The 24,200-nt window shown below is 37.9% G+C and overlaps 1 pseudogene; it reads right to left on the bottom strand.

Moving 5' to 3' along the window:
• Positions 1-12,956: 12,956 nt before the first annotated feature.
• On the bottom strand, positions 12,957-13,910 carry LOC104666535 (annotated as a pseudogene).
• Positions 13,911-24,200: the final 10,290 nt, after the last annotated feature.

The raw sequence follows: 24,200 nt of genomic DNA on the forward strand, positions 1-24,200 counted from the left end.
GCTGGCACCACACAGATTGATAAACAGGTTCATCTAGTTTTATGGCCTCTGCCCAGGAAGTGGCTCAGCAGAAGAGAACAGCTTCAACTCCCTATGATGTAATCTTTGACCTGACCAATCAGCACTTCCTGCTTTCTGACCCCCTACCCACCAAAATATCCCTAAAAAACCCATCTGAGTTTTCAAGGAGACTGATTTATTATTCTGAGTAATAATACAACTCTGGTCTCCTGTACAGCCAGCTCTGCCTACATTAAACTTTCTCTGCTGCAATTCCCTTGTCTTGATAAATTGACTCTGTCTAGGAAAGAGACAAGAGGAGACAACAGGCAAGGAGAACTTGTTGGGCACTTACAGGGATAGAGAATTTATATTGCATGCCCATGCAAAATTGAAGATCCATTAGTGTTTCACTCCATGCAGGCTGCTATAACAAAAATACCATTAACTTCGTGGCTTGTAAAACACAAACATTTGTTTCTTACAGTTCTGAAAGATAAGAAGTCCAAGATCATGGTGCTGATGGATTTGGCATCTGGTGAGGACCCATTTTCTAATTCACTGATGGTACCTTCTCACTGTGTCCTCATGTAACAGAAAAAAGTGAGCAATCTCTCTGGGGTTTCTGAAGACATCAGTGTGAAAGTTCCACCCTCACGACCTAATCACCTCCCAAAGGTTCTATCTCCCAATACATCACCTTAGGGTTTAGAATTTTAATACACAAATTTTAGGAGTTCACAAAGACTTAGACAACAGCAATTACATGTTTCTCTTCCTTGTCCAGAGTTACTTCATCTTACTTACCCCAGTTACCCTACATAGTTTTGAATGTTCTCCCCATAGCCTAATTTTCCAGAAATATTTTTTTCTGATTCATAAGTTGCCTGTGTCCTTTTAGGAAAATAAAATATCACTAAGTATTTTCCCTCTAAACACACCTCTCTCTAGAAAAACGGCTCAGCTTAGTGTGTATTTATAACTACTCTAATAAATTCTCATGTTTCATAATTCAATTATTTACCATATTCACTAAAAAAAAAAAAAAAGAACTTTTTTTGCAGAGCTAGAAAAATTCCTGTCAAGGAAATAAGATTTTCTTCCTATAGTTATGGGGATACTACTTTTCTCATAGAAATATTGTTGAGTTAAATACCTATTTAACTCAACAATTTCAATGATTGGTACGTAATAGTTGCTCAAGAGAAATACGTTATTGACTTCAACATGTTGCATTTGTGGCGAGCTTTCACTTTTTTCAGAATGTGTACTTGAAAATAATATGTATTTAATAATTAAAAGGACCTGAAACAAAATTTTACATTGGATGTTTAATTCAATTTTCTGTGCCTTGTTCTATACTACTTTTTATCTCAACACATCTTTTTTAATGAAAGATGAAATAATGTATTAAAATGTCATATTTGCTCAAATATCCGTTTCAATTTTTTTAATGTAATCTTCTATGTTTTTACCTTTTCAAGGGTAAGACTTTCTTCTAGGCTTTATGTTACAAACATTTTCAAACATACAAACATTTTAAAGGATAGCATGAACATCTATGTACTAAAAACCTTGTTTTTTTTTTCCATTTGAGAATAAATTCGTGCGTCATGACACTTCACACCAAAATACTTAGTGTATTTCTTCTAAGAATAAGACCATGTTTTTACATACTCAAAATACTGCTTTACACCTAAAAAATTACTAGTATTTTCCAACTTCATGTAACTTAGAATGTATATTTCCCAAATTTCCCTTAAAATACTTCTCATGTTTTATCAACTGATGAAGCATTAGAATTTGAAAACAGCTGGAATTGACCATATAAATAGGTTTGAGTTTTTCATGCAGAGTTTTTCATGTTGCCATATTTAAACTGATACACAAAACCAGTGTTTCAATATATAAGTCTCCAATAAAAGGTATGATATTGTTTCAGCTACTTGCAACCATTTGCTAATTTTGTTTGAGAAATTTAGAATTCAAACAAGGCAGTTAGTTATTTAATTAGAACTTAAAAAAATAAGCAACTCTATGCAGAACAAGTGCCAAACAGTATGAGGATGAGACTGGTTGACTCCAAAGCCAGAAATATTTCTTGCCCTTAGATTGTCCCTGCATGGGTCTTCCTTCTTAATAACTTGAATTAGTCCACTTTGTTTTACTGCAACTACCACTATCTTAGTTTAGTCTTTGTTTTTATTTGACTTATAATTCTGGCTCTATTGTTATATAGCAATAACCCCCTGCCCTCAAAACAGGGACTTCAAATAATATCATCATGTCTTTTGCTCACAAATCTGCAGATATAGGTCTTAGCTAGGCAACTCTTTCCTGGGGTCTCAGTTCGTCTTAGTCAGATGGTGGCTGATGTTTTTTTCAAAGGCTTCTTGACTTGCATTTCTGGTGACTGGGCTGGGAAAATTCAAATAACTGAGGATCTTTGATCATCTCTTTCTTTTTCTTTATGGGCACACTGTGTCTCTTGACATGGTGGCTGTAGGCTAGCCAGACTTGTTCAGTGTATCCTATTTTATAGAGAAAGCACATGAGATAACAGCTCTCCATTTGTGTCATCAGAGGAGTAGCACACTTCTTCTCTGGAGAGCAGTAATTTTCAGCTCCTGTATTCTCTGTCCCTGGAATAATCAGCTTGGAGGAAGAGCAAGCATGAGTGAGACAGAATTTTTGTCATCCAGACATTCCCTTGTGTTGCCCCATAGGGACAAATTCGAAGTTTCTTAGAATATAAGGAAGATAGGAGATCAGGCACTTATACTAATTTTACATCCAGCTTCTTAAGTAGTTTTACCCATGTGTCTTTCTATGAATTCATAGCTCACATGGAATTACGAGAACGGAGCACAAACAGACCAAGGAAAACAACTATTCCATTTGCATCAGTCAGACACATCTGTGAGCACATGATTTCAGGCATGTATCTTAGTTTGGAGGATAATGTTAGTAAAAAAAAACAAAAAACAAAAAACAGGTTAAGCATATCCTACTGAAAGGCTTGCACTACTGGAGAGACTGTCCCTGTCCTCATCAGCAACCCACTGTAACCCCCAAAACTCTCCCAGTCTTCCGTAGTGTCAGGCTACCTCAAACAAGATAGGATTTCATTTTTTTTCTGTTTTTTTCTTTCCAGCTTTATTGAGATATAATTGACAAAAGTTATATATATATGTATGATGTACCATATAAAATGATATACAGATATACACATCATGAAATAATTAAATCAAGCTAATTAACATATCCATTACCTCACATACTTACCATTTTTTTGTAGTAAGACTATTTAAAATCTATTCTCAGTAATTTTCAAGTATGTAATAGATTACCATTAACTATAGTCATAACACTATACAGTAGATCTCCAGAATTTATTCATCCTATATAATTGAAACTGTGCCTTTTGATCAACATCTCCCGATTTCCCCACAATACCTAACCTCTGCAAACTACCATTCTACTCTATGCTTCTAGGAGTTCAACTTTTTTAGATTCCATATATGAGTGAGATCATGGAGTACTGGCTTATTTCACTTAACATAATGCTCTCCGGGTCCATCCATGTTGTTGCAAGTGACAGGACTTACTTCTTAAAATAGTTTTTAACTTACAAAGATTACAAGTAGAAGTCCAAGGTATTTTCACAAGGGATGTGCAAACTATTCTGTACAAGAAGGTGAAAGTCTTCCAAGGAAGATATGAGGAAGAGATGGCACAAAAGGGCCAAAGTCTTCCTCTTTTATAGCAGACTTTAATTTTCACATCACTGCTCCAAAGGAGTAGCAGTGGGTCACTTCAGTGTCTTGGCCACTCCTCCTAAGTACTTGGGCATCACCTACAAACAAGCTCCTGCTAGATAGCCATGTGAAGTGACAAGAGCAAAATCTCCAGACAGATGTTGCAAGAATTGAAAACAGTTTACAGTTAGAACTGAAGATTTATCTGCCTAAGGTAGTAGTAGTGAGAATTTTGGATGCTAATTCTCCCACGTTTTATGTTCCTGAGTTTCATTAAATTGAAGCCTCTTCAACTCAGTTGAAAAATAGTGAGAAAAGTGGTACATAACACAGAGGGTTGTAAATTCCATGAAATGAGATAATCTATAAGTTATTTTAGCTCAGTGCCTGACATACAATAATGCTCAATGTATATTTACTGTTTCATTATTATTACAGGCAGACTTTTAGAAATAAAATCTTTTTCAACAATAAATATATAATGGTGAACCCTAAAATCAGAAATTTAGCACTCATTAGAGCTTAAAGGTGTAGAAGTGCTACAGTGATGCAAATAAAATGGTCAAGGTAGATATTCAAGGGTAGGTTTAAAGACAAAGAAGATGCGTTTAATGGAAATGAAGGAATTAAAAATAAGAGCTGATCACTTATTAATCTAAGTGATCTAAGAGCTGATCTCCTTTTTTTTTTTTTTTTTTTTTTTTTGAGACGGAGTCTCACTCAGTTGCCCACTCGGGAGTGCAGTGGTGCGATCTCGGCTCACTGCAAGCTCTGCCTCCAGGGTTCACGCCATTCTCCTGCCTCAGCCTCCCAAGTAGCTGGGACTATAGGCCCCCGCCGCCACGCCTGGCTAGTTTTTTTGCATTTTTAGTAGAGATGGGATTTCACCATGTTAGCCAGGATGGTCTCAATCTCCTGACCTCGTGATCTGCCCGCCTCGGCCTCCCAAAGTGCTGGGATTACAGGCGTGAGCCACCACGCCCGGCAATCTACTTTTAATCTAAGCTCATCGTAAGTTTTGACAAGTGTGACAGACAATTCTTTGATAAAAATATTGGAAACTACCGAAATGTGGAGGTTGCCTCCCCACACCCCCCATCTCTTTTCTGTTTTTTTTTTTTTTTTTCTTTTCTTTTCTTTTTTCAGATGGAGTCTTGCTCTGTCGCCTAGGCTGGAGTGAAGTGGCATGATCTCAGCTCACTGCAACCTCCACCTCCCGGGTTCAAGCGATTCTCCTCTCTCAGCCTCCTGAGTGGCTGGGATTACAGATGCTCACCACCACGCCCGGCTAATTTTTGTATTTTTAGTAGAAACAGGCTTCACCATATTGGTCATGCTGGTCTTGAACTCCTGACCTCAGGTGATCCTGTTGGGACTACAGGCGTGAGCCACCGCACCCGACCATCCCCCATCTCTGTATCTATCTTTACCCTTTGCTTTACAGCTCAGGTTATGTGTTCTATTTTCACAACTTATTAAACTCCCCAGAAACGGACTCAGTAAGGCAAATTGTTTTATCCAAAAAACAAGGAAAAACAGGAAAAAATGTTTCTTTTTGTCCTCTTTGAAAATATTTTGTTTGGTTCATAACCCAAACATGCAGGACAGCTTCTGACCATAATGCGTGATCTGACATTCATTCGTACATTGATATATTCTAGTAGAGAAAGACAGAAAAAAATGAGGCCAGGTTCTGCAAATGATTCAGGCACAAAAAGAAAAGAAATGTAGATTTTAATGTACAAAGTTTACAAGTGGAATGGATCTTTTTCATAAAACTCATCCACTGAATAATAATGTGTATAAGCCATGCAGAACCCATTGGTGATGAAGTTGGTATTATGAAAATGAATCAAAGTTTTATAAATGTCATCTAATCTTACAGATAAAGCCTAGAAAGATTTTAAGCTTTTTGACTTGCTGTTTGATAATCCAAAATTAATTGTGATGATTACCATTGAAAATAATCATTCACACATATTTTGATATCTTATACATACAGCGGGCACTAAAACTACTCCCTCTTGTTCTCCCAGTTTCTCATGTCATTAAGCAATGCTAGTTTCTATCATTAAACTTGAACATAATCAAAGTTAACATTGGAATTTAGTTTGCTCACCCCTTCTTGCCCATGGCTTAACTAAAGCTCACTTTTATTGCAAGTCTAAAATCAAAATTTGAGATTATTAGATTAAGACAATCTATAGTTGACCTTGTGAGATTTGCCAACTTCCAAATCCCATACTTTTCCTTTGACTTCCATTAATCTATGCATGATTGTCCTAGCCTTTAAGATAGTCTTTTCTAGGCCGGGCACAGTGGCTCATGCCTGTAATCCCGGCACTTTGGGAGGTTGAGGCGGGTGGACTACCTGAGGTCAGGAGTTTATGACCAGCCTGGCCAAAATGGCAAAACCCTGTCTCTATTAAGAATACAAAAATTAGCCAGGCATGGTGGTGCTCACCTGTAATCTCAGGCTACTTGGGAGGCTGAGGCAAGAGAATCATATGAACCCAGGAGAAAAAGGTGGCAGTGAGCTTAGATCACACCACTCACTGCACTCAAGCTTAGGAGACAGCGAGACTCTGTCCACCCACCCTGCCCACCCCCCTAAAAAAGATGGCCTTTTTTTTCATTGAGACAGCAATGAAAAAACTTACACAAGTAAATAACAGTCAGCTTTTTCTGAAATATCTTCCAATTTGATAATTCTTCAAATTTTACAGGAAACATAGAGCCATTACTATCTTAGGCAGACAACGCAGTCAGAATATCAAATGCTTGTATTGTACTTTGAATTTCAAGGGAAAGCAATATATGTTATCACTTCTTTAAAACACAGTGTTTTAGAATCCCTTAAAAATCTTTCCACCACATAATCCAAAAGAGTGTCATCTCTAACTTTTATTTTCTGAAGTTTGGTTTTTCCTTACAATTGTCTTTGATGAAACAACCTGTCTACTTGACAATCTTGGTGGAAAAAGAGAAAACAGATAAAATAAGAACTAACATATTATCATTTGTAACAACGTGGATAGAAAAGGAGTTCATTATGTTAAATGAAATAAGCCAGGCACAAAAAGACAAATATTGCATATGTTCAATCATATGTGGGAGCTAAAAAAGTGTATCTCATAAAGGTACAGAGTAGAATGGTGGTTCCCAGAGTCTGGGAAGTGTAGCGGGGAGAAGGAATAAAGAGAAGTTGGTTAATGGGTACAAAACTACAGTTTGTACTTACTCAAATATTAAGTTTTACTGTTCAATAGTACAGTAGGATGACTATAACAATAATTGATTGTATAATTTAAAATAGAAGAAAATTAGAATGTTTCCCACAGAAAGAAAAGATAAATGAGGTGATGGAAATCCCAATTACCCTGATTTGATAGCTATGCATATATATATATATATATATATCTCACAAATACCCTCCAAAATATGTGCAAATATTATGTACCAATTAAAACAAAAACTTCAAAAGCACAATAATTATATTGATACTTATAATTATTAGAATATTTACTGATTCACTGTTGAGAATGAGATATTTATTTGGATTGCTTGTATTTATTAAAAAGTAATAGCACATATATAGAAAATAGCACAATTCAGAATTTATGTTGCTTATTATGAACACTGAAATAAGATAATTACTACCAAAATACATGAATAGAATTGCAATATTACTTTACCATTTATAGAACCTATTTGAATTATGCATAATTTTACTTGGTTGTACATTAAATCGATCACAAAGAAAGCAAAAATAATAATAATAATAAACCAAAAACAAAAGAAACAATGAAGAGAGCTAATAATGGCAAAGAGTGGAAAGCAGGAAAACCAATTGACTAGTACAGAATTTAGGATTTGAAAGCTTAGAGTAAGACCCTCAAATGTTAATGGAGTCAGACAATATTTATAATTCAAACCACAAGTATAAACCATGGTTCTCCTACTCCCTAGCAGCTTTGGCATCATCATCAACAAGATATAAGAAACAGGTTAAAATTATAACTTAACAAGGTTAAGATGTATTTAGTTGTGTTTCCTTCTAAAAAGATTCTTTAGGAAGTAGTGAAACAGAACTTAGGAAGGTATAGAAAAGTTATGAAGGAGAAAAAAGAAGTTGGTTAGTGTAAATCTGCATTTCACACAAAAACCCTCTACTTAGGCACTGTGGTGTCTCCCCTTTCATGAAGTTTCTGGAGTTCTACTTGCTTTTCACCTGAATACTTTGCCACTATATTTAATTTTCTAATTCATCCTATATTCTTTCAATATTCTATTTTTTATTTTTTATTTTTTTGTGGGTACATGGTAGGTGTGTATATTTATGGGGTACCTGAAATATTTTGATACAGGCATGCAATGTAAAATAAGCACATCATGGAAAAGGGAGTATCAATTTTCTTAAGCATTTATCCTTTGAGTTAAAAATAAACCAATTAGAGTCTTTATTTCATAATGTACAGTTATTATTGACTATAGTTACCCTGTTATGCTATTAAATAGTATGTCTTACTCATTCTTTCTATTTCTTTTGTACTCATTAACTAAACCCACCTCCTTTGCAGCCCTCCACTGCCCTTCTCAGCTTCTGGTAACCATCCTTCTACTCTCTATGTTCATTAGTTCAATTGTTTTGGTTTTTACGTTTTTGCAAATAAGTGAGAACATGTGATGTTTGTCCTTCCATGCATGGCTTATTTCAATTAGCATAATAATCTCCAGTTCCATTCATGTTGTTGCAAATGACAGGATGTCATTTTTTATGGCTGAATAGTACTCCAATGCATACATGTACCACATTTTCTTTATCCATTCATCTGTCAGTGGACATTTACGTTGCTTCCAAATCTTAGTCATTGTGAACAGTGCTTCAACAAACACAGGGGTGCAGGTATCTTTTTGATATACTGATTGATATACTGATATACTGATATACCCAGCAGTGGGGATTGCTGAATTATATGGTAGCTCTATTTTTAGGTTTTTGAGGAACCTCCAAGCTGTCCTCCATAGTGGTTGTACTAATTTACATTTCCACCAACAGTGTACCAGGGCTCCCTTTTCTCCACAACCTTGCCAGCATTTATTATTGCCTGTCTTTTTTCTTCTTTTGATAGAAGCCATTTAAAATGGGGTGAGATGATATCTCATTGTATTTTTGTATTTTCCTGACAATCATGGGTGCTGAACACCTTTACATATGCCTGTTGGCCATTTGCATGTCCTCTTTTGAGAAACATCTGTTTAAATCTTTTGTACATATTTTGATTGGATTATTAGATTTATTCCTATAGACTTGTTTGAGCTCCTTATATATTTTGGTTATTAATCCTTTGTCAAATTCATAGTTTGCAAATACTTTCTCCCATTCTGTGGGTTGTCTCTTTACTTTGTTGATTGCATTCTTTGCTGTGCAGACGTTTTTTTAACTTAATGGGATTCCATTTGTCCATTTTTTGCTTTGGTTGCCTGTGCTTGTGGGGTATTGCTCAAGAAATTTTTGCCCAGACCAATGTCCTGGAGATTTACCCCAATATTTTCTTGTAGTAGTTTCACAGTTTGAGGTCTTAATTACAAATCTGTAATCCATTTTTATTTGTTTTACTATATGGCAAGAGATAAGGGTCTAGTTTCATTTTTCTGCATATGGATATCTTGTTTTCCTAGCACCATTATTGAGAGACTGTCTTTTTTCCAGTGTATGTTCTTGGCACCCTTATCAAAAATGAGTTTACTGGGTGTGGATTTGTTTCTTTCTTCTCTATTATCTTGTATTGGTCTGTGTGTCTGTTTTTATGAAAGTACACTGTGTTTTGGTTACTATAGCTTTGTAATATAATTTGAAGTCAAATAATGTAATTCTTCCAGTTTTGTTCTTGTTCCTTAGCATAGCTTTGGTTATTCTGGGCATTTTGTGGTTGCATATACATTTTAGAGTCTTTTTTTTTTTTTTCTGTTTCTTTTTTTTTTTTTTTTTTGAGACGGAGTTTCGCTCTGTCGCCCGGGCTGGAGTGCAGTGGCCGGTTCTCAGCTCACTGCAAGCTCCGCCTCCCGGGTTTATGCCATTCTCCTGCCTCAGCCTCCGAGTAGCTGGGACTACAGGCGCCCGCCACCTCTCCCGGCTAGTTTTTTGTATTTTTTTAGTAGATACGGGGTTTCACCGTGTTAGCCAGGATGGTCTCGATCTCCTGACCTCATGATCGGCCCGTCTCGGCCTCCCAAAGTGCTGGGATTACAGGCTTGAGCCACTGCGCCCGGCTTTTTTTTCTGTTTCTATTAATAATGTTTGGTATTTTGATAGGGATTTCACTGAATCTGTAGATTGCTTTGGGTAGTATGGACATTTTAAAAATATTGATTCTTCCAATCCATGAAATCGGAAGATCTTTCCATTTTTTTGGTGTCTTCTTCAATTTCTGTCTTTACTATTTTGTAGTTGTCATTATAGGTACCTTTTGCTTTTATCATTAAGTTAATTCTTACATATTTAATTTTATTTGTGGCTATTGTAAATGGGATTGTTTTTTATTTCTTTTTCAGATTGTTCACTGTTGGCATATAGAAATGCTACTGAGTTTTGTATGTTAATCTTGTATCCTATAACTTTTTTGAATTTGTCAATTCCAATAGTTTTTTTGTGGAGTTTTTAGGTTTTTCCAAATATAAGATTATAACAGCTGAAAGCAAGGATAATTTGACTTCTTCCTTTCCACTTTGGATACCCTTTATGTCTTTCCCTTTTCTGATTGCTCTAGCTAGGACTTCCAGTATTACGTCAAATAACAGTGGTGAGAGTGGGCGTCCTGGTCATGTTCTAAATCTTAGAGGAAAGGCTTCCAGTTTTTCCCCATTCAGGAAGATACTAGCTGTGGGTCTACCGTATATGGCCTTTATTATGCTGAGGGCATTCCTTCTATCCCCTGTTTTATGGGCGTTTTTATTATGAAGTGATATTAGATTTTATCAAATGCTATTTCAACATCAGTTGAAATGATCATATGTTTTTCATCCTTCATTCTGTACATATGAAGTATCACATTGATTGCTTCTTGAACCATCAATATCTTACAATATGTTGAGCCATCCTTGCATCCTGAGGATAAACCCCACTTGGTCATTGTGAATGATCTTTCCAATGCATTGTTCAACTCGGTTTGCTAGCATTTTGTTGAGGATTTGTGTATTAATATTCATCAGAGATGTTGACCAGTAGTTTTCTTTTCTGGATGTGTCTCATGCTGGGTTTCATTATCAGAGTAACTGGCCTTGTAGAATTAGAATGGAATTATTCCCTCCTCCTCTAGTTTTCAGAATAGTTTGAGTAGAATTGGTGTTACTTCTTAAGTATTTGGTAAAATTCATCAGTGAAGCCATGGGGTCCCAGGCTCTTCTTTACTGGGATAATTTTTATTATGGCTTCTATCTCATTTCTTGTTATTGGTCTGTTCAGGTTTGGGATTTCTTCCTGCGTTAATCCGTATGCTTCTAGGAATTTTTCCATTTCTTCTAGATTTTTCCAATTTATTGGCATATAGCTGCTCATAGTAGCCACTAATAATCCTTTGGATTGCTGCAGTATCAGTTGTAATGTCTCCTTTTTCATTTCTGATTTTATTGATGTGGATCTTCCTTCTTTTTTTTTAATCTGGCTAAAGGTTTGTAAATTTTGATTAACTTCAAAAAAACAACTTTTTGTTTTATTCATCTTTTATATTATTTATAATTTCAATTTCATTTATTTTCTGATCTTTATTATTCATTTTCTTCTAATTTTTAGTTCGGTTTTCTCCTGCATTTCTAGTTCTTTAAAGACGGATCATGAGATTGTTTATTTAAAGTTTTCCTGTTTATTTTTTATGTAGGCAGTTATAGCTATAAAAGTCCCTCTTAGTGCTGCTTTTGCTGTATACTATAGGTATGATATGTTGCGTTTCCATCATCATTTGTTTCTACAAATTTTCAACTTTATTCTCAAATTCTACACTGACCCACTGGCCATTCAGGAGCATAGGGTTTAATTTCCATGTATTTGTCTAGTTTCCATAATTCCTTCTTATTAATTTCTAGTTTTATTCCATTGTGGTCAGAGAAGATGCTTGATATCACTTCAGTTTTCAAAAATGATTTATGACTTGTTTTGTGACCTAACATATAATATATCCTTGAGAACATTCCACATGCTGAGGAAAAAAAGTGTATTCTGCAACCATTGTATGAAATGTTCTGCAAATACATATTATATCCATTTGTTCAATAGTGCAGATTAAGTCCAATGTGTCTTTATTGATTTTCTGCCTGGAAGATTTGTCCAGTGCTGAAAGTGGGATTTGGAAGTTGCCAGTTATTTTTGTATTGGGGCTGATCTCTCTCTCATTCATTATTATTATTATTATTATTGTTATTATTATTATATTTTAAGTTATGGGATGCATGTGCAGAATGTGCAGGTTTGTTACATAGGTATACACGTGCCATGGTGGTTGCTGGCTGCACTCATCAAACCGTCATCTACATTAGGTATTTCTCCTAATGCTCTCCCTCCCCTAGCCCCTCAGCCCTCAACAGACCCCAGTGTGTGATGTTCGCCTCCCTTTGTCTATGTGTACTCATTGTTCAACTCCAACCAATGAGTCAGAACATGCAGTGTTTGGTTTTCTGCTCCTATGTTAGTTTGCTGAGAATGATGGTTTCCAGCCTCATCCATGTCCCTGCAAAGGACATGAACTCATCCTTTTTCATGGGTGCGTAGTATTACATGGTGTATATGTGCCACATTTTCTTTATCCAGTCTATAATTGATATGCATTTGGGTTGGTTCCAAGTCTTTACTAATGTGAACAATACTGCAATAAACATACTTGTGCATGGCTACTTATAGTAGAATGATTTATAATCCTTTGTGTATATACCCAGTAATGGGATTGCTGAGTCAAATGATATTTCTAGTTCTAGTTCCTTGAGGAATCGCCACACTGTCTTCCACAGTAGTTGAACTAATTTACACTCCCACCGACAGTGTAAAAGCATTCCTATTTCTCCACATCCTCTCTAGCATCTGTGGTTTCCTGACTTTTTAGTGATCACCATTCTAACTGGCATGAGATGGTATCTCATGGTTTTGATTTGCATTTCTCTAATGACCAGTGAGGAATTTTTCTTTTTTCTTTTTTTTTTCCCCAGGCTTAATTCACTTTATTTTTCTTGTATAAAAACCCTATGTTGTAGCCACAGCTGGAGCCTGGGTCCACTGCGCAGAGACTCTGGTGTGGGTCTTGACAAGGTGGTCAGTTAATTCCTGATAGGGAGACTTGGTAAATACAATCTCCTTCCAGAGGTCGGGGTCAGGTAGCTGTAGGTCTTAGAGATGGCATCAAAGGTGGCCTTGGCGAAGTTGCCCAGGGTGGCACTGCAGCCCCGGGCTGAGGTGTAGCAGTCATCGATACCAGCCATCATGAGCAGCTTTTTGGGCACAGGCGCTGAGACAATGCCAGTGCCCCTGGGTGCAGGGATGAGGCGCACCAGCACAGGGCCACAGCGGCCTGTCACCTTACAAGGGACGGTGTGGGGCTTGCCAATCTTTTTCCCTTAGTAGCCTCTGCACACGGGGACAATGGAGAGTTTGGCCAGGATGATGGCCCCATGGATGGCGGTGACCACCTCCTCGGAGCACTTAACATCCAGGCCGACGTGGCCATTGTAGTCCCTAATAGCAACAAATGCCTTGAACCTGGTGCACTGGCCAGCATGGGTCTGCTTCTGCACCGGTATGATCTTCAAAACCCCCTTTTTGAGAGAGGCCCCTAAGAAAAAGTCAGTGATCTCAGATTCCTTAATGGGCAGGGAGAACAGGTAGATCTCCTCCAGGGACTTGATCTTCATGTCCTTGACCAAGCGGCCCAGCTTGGTGACCGGCATCCATTCCTTATCCTTGGCCTGTCCTGTGCGAGCTCTGCGGCCTCCACCCAGGTCCCGTCCACGGCCGCAACCCCGGCCACGGCCCCGGATGCCACTGCCAAAACCTCCGTGGAAGCCACCGCGGTTCCCCATCCCAGGGCCACGAGGGCCTCCGGGGCCCCCGGCTGCACTGGCGTCATCCACCATTTGGTGTTTTCTCGGAGAAGTTGAGGTTTTTTTCATGTTTGTTAGCCATGTAAATGTCTTTGGAGAAGTGTATGTTCATATCCTTCGCCCACTTTTGCATGGGGTTGTTTTTTTCTTGTAAATTTGTTGTAGCCCCTTGTAGATTCTGGTTATTAGCCCTTTGTCAGATGGATAGATTGCAAAATTTTCTCCAATTCTGTTGGTTGCCTATTCACTCTGATAGTTTTTTTGCTGTGCAGAAGTTCTTTACTTTCATTAGATCCCATTTGCCAATTTTGGCTTTTGTTGTGATTACTTTTGGTGTGTTGGTCACGAAGTCTTTGCCCGTGCCTATGTCCTGAATGATATTGACCTAGGTTTTCCTCTAGGGTTTTTATGGTTTTAAATCTTATGTTTAAGCCTTTAATCTATCTTGCATTAATTTTTGTATAAAGTGTAAGGAAAGGGTCTGGTTTCAGTTTCTGCATATGGCTAGCCAGTTTTCACAACACCATTTATTAAATAGGGAATCCTTTCCCCATTGCTTGTTTTTGTCAGGTTTGTCAAAGATCAGATTGTTGTAGAAGTGTGGCATTACTTCTGAGGCCTCTGTTCTGTTCCATTGGTCTATATATCTGTTTTGGTACCAGTACCATGCTGTATTGGTTACTGTATCCTCGTAGTATAATTTGAAGTCAGTTAGCATGATGACTCCAGCTGTGTTCTTTTGGCTTAGGATTGTCTTGGCTATATGGTCTCTTTTTTAGTTCCATATGAAATTTAAAGTAGTTTTTTCTAATTCTGTGAAGAAAGTCAATCAGAGTTTGATGGGGATAGCATTGAATCTATAAATTACTTTGGGCAGTATGGCCATTTTCACGATATTGATTCTTCCTATCCATGAGCATAGAAGGTTTTTCCATTTGTTTGTGTTCTCTCCTATTTCCTTGAGCAGTGATTTGTAGTTCACCTTGAAGAAGTCCTGCACATCCCTTGTTAGCTGTATTCCTAGGTATTTTAATCTCTTCATAGCAATTGTGAATGAGAGTTCACTTGTGATTTGGCTCTCTATTAGGAATGCTTGTGATTTTTGCACATTGATTTTGTATCCTGAGACATTGCTGAAGTTGCTAATCAGCTTAAAGAGATTTGGGGCTGAGATGATGGGGTATTCTATACAATCACGTCATCTGCAAACAGAGACAATTTGATTTCCTCTCTTCCTATTCGAATGTCCTTTATTTCTCTTGCCTGATTGCCCTAGCTGGAACTTCCAACACTGTGTTGAATAGGAGTGGTGAGAGAGGGCACTCTTGTCTTATGCTGGTTCTCAAAGGGAATGCTTTCAGCTTTTGCCCATTCAGTATGATATTGGCTGTGGGATTTTCATAAATAACTCTTATTGTTTTGAGATACATTCCATCAATATCTAGTATTGAGAGTTTTTATCATTAAGGGGTGTTATATTTTATTTAAGGCCTTTTCTGACTCTATTGAAATAATCATGGGTTTTTGTCATTGGTTCTGTTTATGTGATGGATTATGTTTATTGATTTGCATATGTTAAACCAGCCTTGCATGCCAGGGATGAAGCCATCTTGATCATGGTGGATAACCTTTTTGATGTGCTGCTGGATTCTGTTTGCCAGTATTTTATTGGGGATTTTCACATCAATGTTCATCAGGGATATTGGCCTGAAACCTTCTTTTTTGTGTGTGTCTATGCCAGGATTTGGTATCAGGACGATGATGCTGGCCTTATGAAATGAGTTAGGGAGGTGTCCCTCTTTTTCTATTGTTTGGGATAGTTTCAGAAGGAATGGTAGCAGTTCCTCTTTGTACCTCTGATAGAATTCGACTGTGAATCCATCTGGTCCTGGGCTTCATTTTTTGGTTGGTAGGCTATTAATTACTGCCTCACTTTCAGAACTTGTTATTGGTCTATTCAGGGATTTAACTTCTTCCTGGTTTAGTCTTGAGAGGGTGTATGTCTCCAGGAATTTATCCATTTCTCCTGGATTTTCTAATTTATTTGCACAGAGGTGTTTATAGTATTCTCTGATGGTAGTTTGTATTTCTCTGGGATCAGTGGTGATATTAACTTTTATCATTTTTTACTCTATTTGATTCTTCTCTCTTTTCTTCTTCATTAATCTGACTACCAGTCTATCTATTTTGTTGATCTTTTCAAAAAACCAGCTCCTGGGTTCATTGATTTTATGAAGACTTTTTTGTGTCTCTATCTCCTTTAGCTCTGCTCTGATGTTAGTTTTTGCTTGTCTTCTGTTAGCTTTTGAATTTGTTTGCTCTTACTTCTCTAGTTATTTTTATTGTGATGTTAGGGTGTCAATTTTAGATCTTTCCTCCTTTCTTCTATGGGCATTTAGTGCTATAAATATCACTCTAAACACTGCTTTAGTGGTGTCTCAGAGATTTTGGTACATTGTGTCTTGTGCTCATTGGTTTGAAATAACTTATTTATTTCTGCCTTAATTTTGTTATTTACCCAGTAGTCATTCTGGAGCAGTTTGCTCAGTTTCCATGTAGTTGTGTGGTTTTCAGTGAGTTTCTTAATTCTTAGTTCTAATTTGATTTTACTGTGGTCTGAGAGACTGTTATGATTTCTATTCTTTTGCATTTGCTGAGGAGTGTTTTACTTCCAAATGTGTGGTCAATTTTAGAGTAAGTGTGATGTAGTGCTGAGAAAAATGTATATTCTGTTGATTTGGGGTGGAGAGTTCTGTAGATGTCTGTAGATGTCTATTAGGTCCTCTTGGTCCAGTGCTGAGTTCAAGTCCTAAATATCCTTATTAATTTTCTGTCTCATTGATCTGTATAATATTGACAGTGGAGTGTTAAAGTCTCCCACTATTATTGTATGGGAGTAGTCTCTTTGTAGGTTTCTAAGAACTTGCTTTATGAATCTGGGTGCTCCTCTGCTGAGTGCATACATATTTAGGATATTTAGTTCTTCTTGTTGCGTTGATCCCTTTACCATTATGTAATGCCCTTCTTTGTCTTTTCTCATCTTTGTTGGTTTAAAGCCTGTTTTATCAGAGACCAGGATTGCAGCCCCTGCTTTTTAAAAAAATTTTCTTCTTATTATATTTTTGCTTTCCATTTGCCCTCTATCCCTTTATTTTGAACCTATATTTGTCTTTGCACATCTCATAGCAATTCTATAAGCTATTCATCATAATCCCCTTTTAATAGATTCAAAAAATGAGACTTGGAAAGATTAAATAATTATTTTACTATTACAGAGGTAGTAAATAGCAGAACAGAACTTAAAGTTGATTTAACTCAAGTCTGCACAGAGTCTGCTATCTCAAACAATATTTTTTTTACCTATGTTACCTCTTTACCTCCTAGCCAATCCACCACTCCATCTACCTTTCACTACCTTGTAACTTATACCAGTAGACTGTTAACCATCCTGTCTGAGAGGATATATCATGTAATAGAGTTAGCATAAGCTTTGGACTCACAAGTCTGTGTCTGAAACATACTTTTGCTGTTTGGTAGTTGGATTAAGTAGGCAAGTTATTGAACTTCTCTTAGCCTCAGTTTCTTCATATGATAAAACAATGATGAAAAAAAGCACATCATAGGAAGTGCCTGTAAAGTTCCTGGTACATTATGAGCACTCAATTAAAAAACTATAATTTTCAATTTACAATTAAAGCATTAAAAATTTAAAAATATAACTATTACTGTCAATAAAGATATTGACAATCATTTTTTCTTTTAATATTAAGTAGTTGCATTGATTACCATAGCCTGAACTAGTGAAGGAGTGTGCTCACATAGAAGTTATTTCCATGGCCGGGCATAGAGTTAGATTGCAACCCCTGCTTTTTTTTTTTTTTTTTTCTTTCCATTTGCTTGGTAAATATTCCTTCATCCCTTTATTTTGAGCCTGTGTGTGTCTTTGCCCATGAGATGTGTCTCCTAAATACAGCATACCAATGGGTCTTTACTCTTTATCCAATTTGCCAATATGTGTCTTTTATTTGGGGCATTTAGCCCATTTACGTTTAAGGTTAATACTGTTACTTGTGAGTTTGTTCCTGTCATTATGATGCTAGATGGTTATTTTGTCCATTACTTGATGCAGTTTCTTCACAGTGTTGATGGTTTTTACAATTTGATATGTTTTTGCAGAGTCTGGTACTGGTTTTTCCTTTCCATATTTAGTGCTTCCTTCAGGAGCTTTTGTAAGAAAGGCCGGGTGATGACAAAATCTCTCAGTATTTACTAGTCTGTAAAGGGTTTTATTTCTCTTTTGCTTATGAAGCATAGGTTGGCTGGATATGAAATTTTGGGTTGAAATTCTTTTGTTTAAGAATGTTGACTATTGGCCCCCACTCTCTTCTGGCTTCTGGGGTTTCTGCAGAGAGATCTGCTGTTAGTCTAATGGGCTTCCCTTTGTGGGTAACCCAAGCTTTCTCTCTGGCTGCCCTCAACATTTTTTCCTTCATTTCAACCTTGGTAAATCTGATGATTATGTGTCTTGGGGTTGCTCTTCTCGAGGAGTATCTTTGTGGTGTTTTCTGTATTTCCTGAATTTGAACATCAGCCTGTCTTGCTAGGTTGGGGAAGTTCTCCTGGATAATATGCTGAAGAGTGTTTTCCAACTTGGTTCTACTCTCCTGCCACTTTCAGGTACCCCAATCAAACATAGGTTTGGTCTTTTCATATAGTCCCATATTTCTTGGAGGCTTTGTTCAATCCTTTTCTTTATTCTCTAATCTTTTCTTCACACTTCATTTCATTAAATTGATCTTCAATCTCTGATATCCTTTCTTCTGCTTGATAGATTTGGCTATTGATACTTGTGTATGCTTCACTAAGTTCTTGTGCTGTGTTTTTTAGCTCCATCAGGTCATTTATATTCTTCTCTAAATTGGTTATTCCAGTTAGAAATTCCTCTAACCGTTTTTTCTAACCTGTTTTTCAAGGTTCTTAGCTTCCTTGCATTGGTTAGAACATGCTCCTTTGGCTCAGAAGAATTTGTTGTTACCCACCTTCTGAAACCTACTTCTGTCAAATTGTCAAACTCATTCTCCATCCAGTTTTGTTCTCTTGCTGGTGAGAAGTTGTGACCCTTTGGAGGAGAAGAGGCATTCTGGTTTTTGGAATTTTCAGCCTATTTGCACTGGTTTTTCCTCATCTTTGTGGATTTATCTACCTTTGGTCTTTGATGTTGATGACCTTCAGATGGAGTTTCTGTGTGGATATCCTTTTTGTTAATGTTGATGCTATTCCTTTCTGTTTGTCTGTTTTCCTTCTAACAGCCAGGCCCCTCTGCTGCAGGTCTGCTGGAGTTTGCTAGAGGGCCACTCAAGACCCTCTTTGTGTGGGTATCACCAGCAGAGGCTACAGAACAGCAAAGATTGCTGCCTGTTCCTTCCTCTGGAAGCTTCGTCCCAGAGGGGCACTCACCAGATTACAGTTGGAGCTCTCCTGTATGAGTTGTCTGTTGACCCCTGCTGGGAGGTGTCTCCCAGTCAGGAGGCACGGGGGTCAGGGACCCACTTGAAGAGGTCGCTTGTCCCTTAGCAGTGCTCGAGCACTGTGTTGGGAGATCCACTGCTCTCTTCAGAGCTGACAGCCAGGAATGCTTGAGTCTGCTGAAGCTGCACCCACTGACGCCCCTTCCCCGAGGTGCTCTGTCCCAGAGAAATGGAGTTTTAGCTACAAGCCTTTGACTGGGGCTGCTGCCTTTCTTTCAGAGATGCCTTGCCAAGAGAGGAGGAATCTAGAGAGGTAGTCTGGCTACAGCAGCTTTGCCAAGCTGCAGTGGGCTTTGTCCAGTTTGAACTTCCTGGCAGCTTTGTTTACACTGTGAGGGGAAAACAGTCTACTTAAGCCTCAGTAATGGCGGACATCCTTCCCCACACCAAGCTCAAGCATCCCAGGTTGACTTCAGACTACTCTGCTGGCAGTGAGAATTGCAAGCCAGCGGATCTTAGCTTACTGGGTTCTGTGGGGGTGGGTTCCACTGAGCAAGACCACTTGGCTCCCTGGCTTCTGCTGCATTTCCAGGGAGTGAATGGCTCTGTCTCGCTGGTGTTCCAGGTGCCACTGGGGTATAAAAAAAAAACAAAAACTGCAGCTAGCTCAGTGTCTGCCCAAACAGCTGCCCGTTTTGTGCTTCAAACCTAGGATCCTGGTGGTGTAGGCACCCAAGGGAATCTCCTGGTCTGCAGATTGTGAAGACCATGGGAAAAGCATAGTATCTGGGCTGGAGCACACTGTTCCTTATGGCACAGTCCCTCATGGCTTCCCTTGGCTAGGGGAGGGAGCTCCCTGACCCCTTGTGCTTCCTGGGTGAGGTGTCATACCACCCTGCTTTGGTCCCCCCTTTGGGGGCTGCACTCACTGTCTAAGCAGTCCCAGTGAGATAAGCTGGCTACCTCAGTTGGAAATGCAAAAATTATCCACCTTCTGCATTGATCTCTCTGGGAGCTGCAGACCAGAGCTGCAGCTTGGTTCCAATTCGAACATCTTGCCAGTCACACCAAGCCAACTATCCTCTCTCTTTAGCTCTAATAATATTTGCTTTAGGTATCTGGGTACTCCAGTGTTGGGTGCATATATATTTTAATTATTATATCCTCTTGCTGAATTGACCGCATTAACATTATGTAGTGACTTTCTTTGTGTCTTCTTATAGTTTTTGTGTTGAAATCTATTTTATCTGATGTATGTATAGTGACTCCTGCTCTTTTTTGGTTTCCATTGGCATGTAGAATATCTTTTCTTATTTCTTTATTTTCAGTACATATTTGTCTTTATAGGTGAAGTGTGTTTCTTGTAGGCAACAGATCAATGGGTCTTGTTTATTCATTAACTCATTCAGTCTGTGTCTTTTGATTGGAGAGTTTAGTCTATTTACATGCAATGTTATTACTTACATCTGCCATTTTGTTATTTGTTTTCTGGTTGTTTTGTGGTCTTCTCCTTATTTCTTTCCTTCCTGTTATCTTTAATTAAACATGATTTTCTCTGGTGATATAATTTAGTTTCTTGCTTTTTATTTTTTGTGTATCCATTGTATGATTTTTGGTTTGGAGTTACCATGGAGCTTGCAAATACTATCTTATAACCTATTATTTTAACCTCACAACAACTTAACATTGTTTGCATAAATAAACAAACCAGCAAAAAGGAAACTAATAAAAACTCTCTCCCTTAACTTCTTGCTTCTAAATTTATTTTTGTTTCTATGTATATCTTATTGTACTGTGTTTTGAAAAGTTGTTATAGTTTTTTTTTATTGGTTCATCATTTAGTAGAAATGATATAAATATAGTGACTCCTAATCTTTTTTGTTTGCATTGACACATATATCTTTTTATTTATTTTTTTTTATTTTCAGTACATGTGTGTCTTTATAAGTGAAGCATGTTTCTTGTAGGCAACAGATCATTTTATATGTAAAATGTAATTTTCTCCTAATTAATATAATTACTTTCTGTCTATGGTATACAAATTGACTGATATTTCCCTTCTATCCCTTTGTAAAATATGTGTATCTAGCAGAAAAGTTCTTAGCTCTGGCTATGGGCACACAGAAACTTCCTATATATGGTTACATTCACATGTTTATTTACTTTCCCCAGAATAAATTGTGGGAGTGGAACTGCCTGTATTAGTCACAGGACAGCTACTCAGGAAGCTCTGATCCTCTTGAGCTTCACATTTATGAGCAAAAAATGAGCAGAGTGGCTCTCTAACATAATTTTTGGTGAATCTAAAGATATGGCACCCATCACTAACATTGTACAAGGAAATAAACCTCATACCTATATCCAGGAAAATTTCCACTCTGATGAACTGGGGCTCACCCAGAGCGCAGTCAAAAGTGTAGTAGTGGCAGCAAAAGCCTTCCTTTCTCGAACTCGCAGTCCAGAAGCTGAGTTTTGAAGAAAGAATGGATTCTACATCATTTAGTAGAAATGATAAACCCATCAAATATAGTAACTATAACAACTGATTTTTATTGGTTCACCATTTAATAGAAATTATGAACCAATTTCTACCTAGATTTTTAATAGAAATGGTGAACTCATTTCTACGAACTGTGGTTAGTGTTATAATAGTATGTGTACTTACTATTACCAGTGAGTTTTGTAGCTTCTGGTGATTACTTATTGCTTATTAATGTTTTTTCATTCTGATTAACAGTACTCCCTTTAGCATTTCTTATAGGACAGAACTAGTTTTGATGAAGTCCTTCAGTGTTTGTCAGGGAATGCTTTTATTTCTTCTTCATGTTTAAAGAATGTTTTTGTTGTATAGGCTGATCTAGGGTAAAAGTTTTTTCTTTTTTTTTTCTCTTTCTGCCAGTTCTTTAAATATGTCATGTCACTCGTTTCTGGCTTTTGAGTTTCCACTGAAAACTCTTCTGCTGGATATATTGGTTCTCCATTGTACGTTATTTTTTTTTTCTTGCTGCTTTTCAGATCCTTTCCTCATTCTTGACCTTTGGGAGCTTGACTATTAAATGCCTTGAGGTAATCTTCTTTAAGTTAAATCTGCTTGGTTTTCTATAACCTTCTTGTACTTGTATATTGATATCTTTCTCTAGGTTTGGGAATTTCTGTATTTTTATTCCTTAGAATACACTTTCCAACCTTATCCTACCTGCTCTTTAAGGCCAAAAACTTGCCCTTTTGAGGCTATTTTCTAGGTCCTGTAGGTGTGCTTCACTTTTTAAAATTCATTTTTCACTTCCTCTGTGTAATTTCAAATAGCCTGTCTACAAGCTCACTAATCGTTTCTTCTGCTTGACTCATTGTGCTAAGGATTCCAATGCATTCTTCAGTATACCAGTTGCATTTTTCAGCTACAGAATTTCTGCTCCATTTTTTTTAGTTATTTCAATCTCCATTAAATTTATCTGATAAAATTCTGAATTCCTTCTCTGTGTTATTCTGAATATCTTTGAGTTTCCTCAACATATCTATTTTGATTTCTCTGTCTGCAAAGTCACATATGTCTGCTTCTCCAGGATTGGTTGCTAGTAACTTATTTAGTTTATTTGGTAAAGTCATGTTTTCCCAGTTGGTATTGATGCCGGTAGATGTTCTTCAGTGTCTGGGCATTGAAGAATTGGGTATTTATTGTAGTCTTCACTGTCTGTGATTATTTCTTTCTGTCCTTCTTGGGAAGGCTTTTCAGATACTTGAAAGGATTTGGGTATTGTGATCTAAGGTATATTGCTTTAGGAGGCTCCTGAAGGTCAGTGACACTGTGGTTCTTGAAGTCTTGTAGATGGTCTTGAACAAGATCTGGGAAAATTTCTGGATTACCAGGCACAAACTCTTGTTGCCTTCCCTTACTTTCTCCCAAGCAAACGGTATCTCTCTCCCTCTGTTCTGAGCCATCTAAAGCTGGGGTTGGAGTGACACAAACACCCTGTGGTCACCACCACAGTGACATGCTAGGTCAGACCTGAAGCCAGTACAGCACTGGTTCTCACCCACAGCCTACTGTAACCACTCCCTGGCTACTGCCTATGTTTGGTCAAGACCCTAGGACTCTACAATAAGCTAGTGGCAAAGCCACTCAGGTCTGTGTTCTTCCCTTCAGCATAGTGAGGTCCCCCAAGTCCTGAGGGGGTTGAGAGATGCTGTCTTGGAGTCAGGGACTAGGGTAAAAAAAACTTAGAAGTCTACATGGTGTTCTATTGTACTGTGGCTAACTGGCACTCAAATCACAAGACACAGTCCTTCCCTCTCATCCTTCCCCTTTCCAAAGGCAGAAGAGTCTCATTCTGGAGTCACCACCACCCCAGGCCACACAGACTACTGCCAGGCTACCGGTGATATTTCCTTAAGGCTTGGGATCTTTTCAGTCAGCTTGCGATGAATGCTGCCTGCCCTAGAGCTCACCCTTTAAGGGCTTTGGGCTCCCCTGTGGCCCCGGGCAGGTCCAGAAATGCCATCCAAGAGTCAGATGCTGGAATTAGGAACCTCAAAGGCCCACTTGGTGCTTTATACCTCTATGGCCACGATCTTACCTTGGGTGCAAGGCAAAGTCTCCTTTACTCTTTTCTCTGCTTTTCTGAAGCAGAAGGAGTTTTGCCCCGTAGCCATCACAGTTGGTAATGAGCTGAGTCTCATCTGAAGCTAGCAAATCTCCGAGGTCCACCTAGGACCTTTTATGTAGTACCTGGTTATCATTGCTGATTATTCAGGGCTCAAGGGATCTTCAGTTAGCAGGTGATAAATATTGCCAGGACTAGCTCCTTTCCTTCAAGGCAGTGGGTTCTCTCCTGGCTCCCAGTGTGTCTAGAAATGTCATCTGGGAGATAGGGCTTAGAACACACCTTTGACC

Source organism: Rhinopithecus roxellana, chromosome 6 (assembly GCF_007565055.1).
Source record: "Rhinopithecus roxellana isolate Shanxi Qingling chromosome 6, ASM756505v1, whole genome shotgun sequence".
Taxonomy (NCBI): domain Eukaryota; kingdom Metazoa; phylum Chordata; class Mammalia; order Primates; family Cercopithecidae; genus Rhinopithecus; species Rhinopithecus roxellana.